Below are 7,842 nucleotides of genomic sequence, written 5' to 3' on the forward strand. Positions count from 1 at the left end.
ATTATTTTGAATTTATTAGTGTTTAGTTAAAAAGAATTACGTTTTCTGACATTTTTAAATTTTACTAATATGTGTAAACACAAAAAATCATGTTTATGTTCTACCGATACCAACACATTACTCGATTACATGTCGTATGAAAAACATACAAAAAATAACTTGCAAAGAAAAAAGATGAACATTTTAAAACTTGTATGATTCCGTAAACATTTTCAAAACATTGGTAGATTTATTTATTTATATACTAGGGCCGGCCCGTCCTACGGGCGGGATATACTTTACTTATGATTTAGATTATTATTTTTTGTATGATTTTGTGAGTTGTGTTTTTGGTTTGCATTTGCAAAAGATGTATATGATAATGATTGTTATCTTTTAAAAAGTTATAGGTGAGGAGAGATTATATGTGATAAAATATATTTTGCTTGTTTGCAATAATTATTTTTTTATTAAAGAGTTGTGGCACTGATATGTCGTGAGTGCTTCAAATGGTTTTCATGTTGTTTCTTTTTACAAAATTTTGATTCCATATTTGGTTTGTTATCTGTAGTTTGCATTATTTGGGTTCAGAAGGATTGAATTGTGGGTTTTGTGTATGATATAAAAATATTTATTTTTTATTTTGAGATCATAGTCTTTCCACATGCTAATGGAGTTGAAGTAATAATTATTTGAAGTTGCATTTCTTATTAAAATTAGAATGTTATATTAAATGAGAATAAGATAGTAATGCAAATCTAGTCAAGATAAGACAATATTAAAATTGGAAAGTGAGAAAACTTTAACTTCTAGAGCCACTTTCTCATTTTATTATGTTGGTTCTGCAATGCAAAATGCAAAAGGAATAAGATAACATATACATATCACAAACTAAAAGACTATGTTCATCATACCATGATTAGTGACAGCTACGAATAGGCACCAAGAACCCTAATATTTGGCCAACATCTCCACGAAATCGTTGTATAAATTAAACTTATTTTTGAAACAAATATATTGATGTAGCCGTTATTATCAGATTCAGCTGTGTGAGAAGGTCATTAGAGAAATTTAGTTTTTATCAAAAATATCAGTCATAAATATGTTGTCTCGATTGATTTGTTCTTTTGAACGATATTCCTTATTTCTATTAGTTTCTTCTCCATTTTTTTAATCTTCTCCTGCAATTTTTTTTATTCTTTAAATTTTTATAATTTATCATTCCTTAATCCTTCCTAATTGCTATTACTTATTTTTCATCACTCAGAATAAAATTTCATTAAAAAAATCAGTCATAATATATTTCCTTCAAAATCGAATCTTTTCTTAATCTTATTAAATCAGCCTTCCTTTTTTTTTTCTTTTTAGTCTTATTTTATTCTTTTCATGGGCTCAATCTTCTCTCTACCTCATTTGCATCTCATCTCCTTGTTCCCTTCTTCTCCCATTTTCTTTTTATTGAGATCAATTTTTTTCCAGATCTAGCCCTTTTGAAAAAGATCTGATGTTGATCACACAACTACTGTGGCTGACTGCCTCTCCAATTTCACTAACACCATCGAAGATCCACTGCAATCGCGTTTTGTCGACTACCACCATCACCGTCGCTTTTTTCGGCCACCACTACCATCTCGTTTTGTCGACAACGGCCAGCACCCGTCGCGTTGTGTCGACTACTACAACCGTCGCGTTTTTTCAGCCGCCACCACCGTCGCGGTTTGTAGATCACCGTCACGTTTTTTCGGCCACACCAACAACAGCCGTGGCTCCTTCTTCCACGGTTAAAAAATTGGGTTTCGGTTAATTATATTAGTAGCCCAGTAAAGCCCAATAAGCAGACATCTCTTTAGGAACTCGGCGATTAAAAACTTAACTTCCCATGTGTCACTCTCTACCCGATCTATTTAGTGATGTGTCACAACGAGTAGAGAGCAAACTTTACTTTATATAATAATATTACTTCTCGTTATACTCCATAATTTTAGATATTTTTGCTTATTTTTCATAATCTAGTAGTCATTAATTTAAATTTATTCTATTATTTGAACTTAATTAAATAATTAAAAATAAGCACTAATATAGAAATCTAAATATTTTGCTCGACCCATCTTTAAAATCATACTTCTTATAGGATATGGAGCATAATATACATCAATCAATTTGTAAAAGGTTTTAGTTAGTGTAAAATTTATCATATATAAATACTATATATTCTTCGTAATTTAACTATTGTTGCTTCAATCTTTCTAAAAAAATATAACGAATTGGACATCACTGTATTAATCAAAACTTTAAGATCATCCTAATTCTCAAACAAAAGTACCAATGAACTAAGTTACATATGTATGTGTTGTTAGGTTAATTTTATATATTATAAATATAACATGTACTGTTCTTTAGCACATATATAAGTAATTAAATAAATAGAAATAAGATTAGAACATAATTCTAAGAACATATTTTTAATAAATTTTTGTATTATATTATATTCAATATTTTGCTTAAGATAGTCTTTAAAATAATATCTTCATGTAGAATATGTAGTTAAATGTTCTATCATGTGTTAGTTTATTTTAAATAGCTAATTTATAGTTTGTTATAATGACATAATATTATATTTGATTGCAGCTTATATGATTTTCATCTTTATCAAAATATGAAAGTGTAGCTATAAGATAAAAAAAATTATCTGAAGTTTCTTCAAATTATTTGAATTTATAGATATATTTTGATTAAAACTCTTAACTTTTTTTAAAAAGAATTATATTAAAATTATCCAGGAAAATCGGGCATTCAAGTTTGGGTTACAACTTCGTGCAAAACAAAATCTCCTAAATCAATGTAGTACAACCTAGCTTCGCACACCCACTAAACCCGGTATATTCCGCTAAGTTGATTTTAAAATCTTTAGGAATCGAATGATGCTCTCAACCATTGGCGTTGATCTCAGGAACATGAGGTTCACCTGTTTGCCTAGGATGCCAGGAATTCCCGTCACGCCTCTGGAGTAGCTAACTCCCGATGAACTTCTCGAAACTTATAACCGTCACCGCCATTAGCACGCAAGCAATGTAAGAGAGGGGTTTATGAGAACAAACCGAGATGAAAATCGCTCATGAACCGCCAATCTTCTACACGCCTAAGACCGCTCGGGGACCCAAGACTGATGAAGACCTCAAATCCAAAAACGAAAGAAAAAATGTGGACACGGACAGCAGAAACCAAACGTACCAGAAAAGCTCTAAGACCTGCCAAAGCATAAGTTAAACAACACTACCGCAAGCACAAAGCACCCACGATACTTAGATGTGTCGTTGAACCAGATTGCACCACCAAGGAAGAGGAAGTTCCGCAGACCACAAGAAGCCCCCTAAAGCCTTGACAATCGCCCATTTCCAGAGAACCGGAGACAGGTGAACTTTAGCTGTCCGAAATTTGAATCACTGGCACAATCCCAATCAATTACCGAACCGGAGAAAAAACCCAAGAGAACCATGTCGACATAGCTCCACTGGATGTCTGAATACGAACAGCCGAGAGGAGGGAAGGAGATCGAGAGGAGCATCTCAGCATCGCACCGAACACGCCATAGACGACGTCTCTGCCTTTGCACCAGAGACCAAAGCTGCAGTGCAGATCGAGAACGGTGAGCCAATTGACCTCCTATACGTGCCACTTCATCGAAGGATCTTAAGGAACTCCTTGCAAAGCCCTAAGAGCCGACTCCACCATACACAGACTCTCCAACCTCGTGTCGCGACTCCACCACCAAGCTGTACTACACCGACGCCAAAGCTTCTCACGTGCGAAGATAGCACCAGAGAGACCCTAGGAGCAGAGCAGTGGACAAGACGGAGAGAGAGGAGACCATATCGATAAAGAAAATTAATAAAGGAGCATAAAAAAGAGAGAAGGGAATCTTCTGGCGGCAGTACGCACCACCGGACGCCGGAGGTGAGAGTTAGATCTCATGACGGTTGGTTGGTCGCGAGGAAGAGAGAAGGAGGGGGATAAGGGAGAGAGAAAACTGTTTAGTTAGAACTCTAACTCTATTAAGTAATATATTATATTTAACATCTACATATAATAGCAAACCTTTATTTGGTGATGGATGATGTCACCAATTTTTTATAGGAATTTTTTTTAAAATCCAACAGTCATATTTGCTCCTTATTTTTGATCTAACGGACACAAAATTCCCTGGCTATGAGTAGCTTACGTCATCAAAATTTTTCCTATTTAGCCGTCTTTCCTCAAATCGTTTCATCATCAAACAAGCGACCCTTAAATCACACCTCTCTGATCAATATATGCACTGTATATATTGTATTTCCCCGAATCGTTTTATCCTCAAACACCACAACCCTTAAATCACACCTCTGATATATATATGTACAGATGATGCACAGTAGTCACTCAGCAGCCATCTCTTCTATGGGACACCTCGCAAACGCCGTCTTCGTTTCGGGCAGTTAAGGTAGGGTAGGAATTTATGGGCACGTTTTGGGACGAGCAAGTTTACAATTTGACGCCAGAGGACCTAGAATTGTTATGCTTCTATATACCAAATTCGCTGAAGTAGACATCATCAATTAGAGTCTAAGGAAGCAACCTAGGTTTCCTTTATGGAGGGTCTTCTTTTAGTTTTTGTTTAGACTTTTGATTCAGACAGAAATCGTTTAAATATTCTTCCCTAGGTATTCATTGTATCAAGCCATACTGTTTGCCTGAGATCTTACATCGTTTCTTGATTTTGCAAAACCTTATTCAGGTTCATATAGGAATCCCTGACAGTGATTAGAAAAGCAGTCAGTCGTGGGTGATTCTTTTCAAAACAAAACTCAAATTTTTCTTTAGGTCATTGACAAAGGCAAGATACTGCAAATTCCCTTAACATCCACGATTTAGTTTTGATCTCATCCGATCCCATCGGATTATCCTTTTTTCATGTATGGGAGCGGGGTTGGTATGGCATCGATGGGTGTGATGAGACCAGAGCTTGTAATGAAGTCGATTGTTCCGGTGGTTATGGCTGGTGTCTTACATATTTACGGTTTTGATCATAGCTGTGATACTGGAATCAACCCAAAGGCGAGTCTTACTATCTATTTGATGGCTATGCCCATCTCTCTTCAGGTCTCGTTTGTGGTCTCGCCGGTCTCTCCGCCGGTATGGCTATCATAATCGTCCGCGAAGCCGGTGTCAGGTAATTGAGAAAACCCATGTTCTCTTAATGATCATGTTTATGAAGTTGAACAGAAACGTTGTTGTGATGTGTGTTGCTTGTCATATGCCACTTAGAGATATGTGTTTGGCTTTGTAATAATGTGATATGATTTGTGTGTGGTTGCAGTGCGAATGCACAACAACCAAAGCTCTTTGTGGAATGATTCTGATTCTCATCTTTGCTGAAGCACTTTCGCTGTACGGTCTTATTGTTGGTATCATCCTCTCTTCTCGTGCTGGTCAGTCTAGAGCCGAGAGAACTCTGAAAGTCTCTTAATGTTTTTGATATTTTTCACTTTCAATATTCGTGGAATTGTGAGCTTTGAGTTCTCATGAATATCATTTGATTTTGGTTATAATTGTTTTTAGAAAAATGTGTACACTATATGGAAAACATCAAATAAGTGATGAAATAAAATGCTTGAGTGATTTGATTCCTTAGACAGAAACAATGGTTTGTTGTTTTTGATGATTCTTCTCTTTCTTGCAAGCTCTCGTAGCTTTGACAAAAAAATGGATGGTATTTGTTTGAGAAACTATTTAAGAAGTAAATGGTGATGACGTTTAAAAAAGGTAATGCTCCTGAGACTATTGTGTATTTGTGTGTGTATCTAATTCGGATATCAAAGAATTTTACATTTACAATCTACTCGGTGTTACATGAATTTGATCACACATTTGTGTTTATTTACATTTATATCTTATGTTCAATTCAAGCAAAATGTGTGTAGGAAAAAAATCAACAAATTAAGAAAATATAAAATTTGTAATTTAATTTGCAGATTTAATATTTATTGGAGATTTTTGAAGTGAATCAATGCAACCATTTTAAAGTACAAATGTAAAATGTAAAAGAATATTTGCAACTGATCAAGTGAACCATTGAATTCTTTAATAGCTACTGTAGCCTTTTTGATGATCAATTTTTGCAACAGTTGGTAATTAACCATTGCAATAGCATTGTACTTATGTGTTATTTGTAATTTCCAAACCGCTTTTTAATTATTGCTGAACCACAACGTCATTGTAATAAGCCTTTTTCGTCCACGTCGCCTATTGATTCCTAGATCGGTTAGTGAAAGGTGAACTAACCGAATATTATATTGAACTTAAATTTATTTCAGGTTAACTCAGTAAGATTTATGTTGAATCAAACTACCTGAACCGAATAATCCTAACTAACCGAACGCACATGCCTATTTGAACTTATGATTATTTAGACATCTACTAGATAATCTAAGAGTTTTATCCATTAGGTCAACTCCGCGTCTAAATATGACTGACCTTTAATTTCTTATATGTGCAGCTGTAGAGGGCGAGCACTTCACAGCTAAAGGCATCGGGATGGAGAACATGGCTGGACCAGAAGGAGGACAAGCGGTGGCATTGAGAACACATCTCTAGACAATAATGTGTTTAGGAACCAGAAAATACACGCAAAAAAAATCGGTTCTTATTCGGTTTTTTTTCCTGGTTAGTTCGGATAATTAACATTAAATATCGGATATTTTGGAAAAAATATCAAATATAATGATTCAGATAAAAATTTAGGATATTTAAGAATACTTTGAATATTTTGGATAAAAATATCTTGATCCTTTCGGATAGTTTGAATAATTTATAATGAACTAACTTTAAAAATTATTTTTAGATATTTTAATAGTTTTTTAAATTACAAATATATATATATAGCTATGTTATTTTAAATTGAATATTTCATTCTCGATACGGTTTTGGTTCGGTTCGGTACTGATTGTGTATATAAGAACTGTTTGTATATTTGAGAACCGTTTGTGTAATTGGATATATAAATATAAGAACCGTTTGTGAATTTGAGGGTTTTGGTTCTGGGTATTTTGGTTTCAGTTATTTTGGTTTGGTTCCGGTTCGGTTTTCGGTTCTGTTTTTTATACGCGGGCCTAAGGAACACCGGTTTGATTCCGGTTCGGTTCTTCGGTTCTGTTTTTTTATTGATAACCAATCAGAGTCTAGAAGAGAAGGAAGAATAGTGTCCGAGAAGTTTAGACTACTAGAGTTAGAGTTAGTGAGTCTTCCTCTTAGATCTAACCAAATTGTAGATCTGACTAAATTGTAATAGATGTAGTGCAATGAAAGAGGTGACTTCTCTTTTCATCATGCTTCTCGTACAACACAAAATTTTGCCCACTCTTGCATTTTTACACCGCTTCATAACGATAACAATTATTCACAGAAAATCATCTTGAATGTTGGGGTCAAAAACGGTTGCGACGAAGTTAACGTCCAAATCCCCGCAAAATACAAGTATGTCTTTTCGCAACAAATCATGCTCGGTCAAGAGAACGTTACAACGTATGTTCCCGAGATAAAGCTTCGTTCGAATTCTATTTAGATCAAGCATAAGCCATCGGAAACATGCCCAGACCGGTTATGGATACGACGAAGTTAACGATCAAAACGTCCGAAGAAGAAAACGAAAAACCTTCTTCAACAAATACTTTTTCGAAATAGATTCTTCCTTACGAAAAGCTTTGTGGAGGAAACACGAGACATCGGACAAGAGCTCGAAAAGGGTCGCTACGCAGCGACCGAACGCGTGTTCCGCTCGGTCGCTACGTAGCGACCGAGCGTTCGTTCCGCTTGGTCGCTACGTAGCGA

The 7,842-nt window shown here is 35.2% G+C and overlaps 1 pseudogene; it reads left to right on the forward strand.

Annotated features, from left to right (window-relative positions):
• Positions 1-1,166: 1,166 nt before the first annotated feature.
• Positions 1,167-5,642, forward strand: LOC106376754 (annotated as a pseudogene).
• Positions 5,643-7,842: the final 2,200 nt, after the last annotated feature.

Source organism: Brassica napus, chromosome C1, assembly GCF_020379485.1.
Source record: "Brassica napus cultivar Da-Ae chromosome C1, Da-Ae, whole genome shotgun sequence".
Classification (NCBI taxonomy): Eukaryota; Viridiplantae; Streptophyta; class Magnoliopsida; order Brassicales; family Brassicaceae; genus Brassica; species Brassica napus.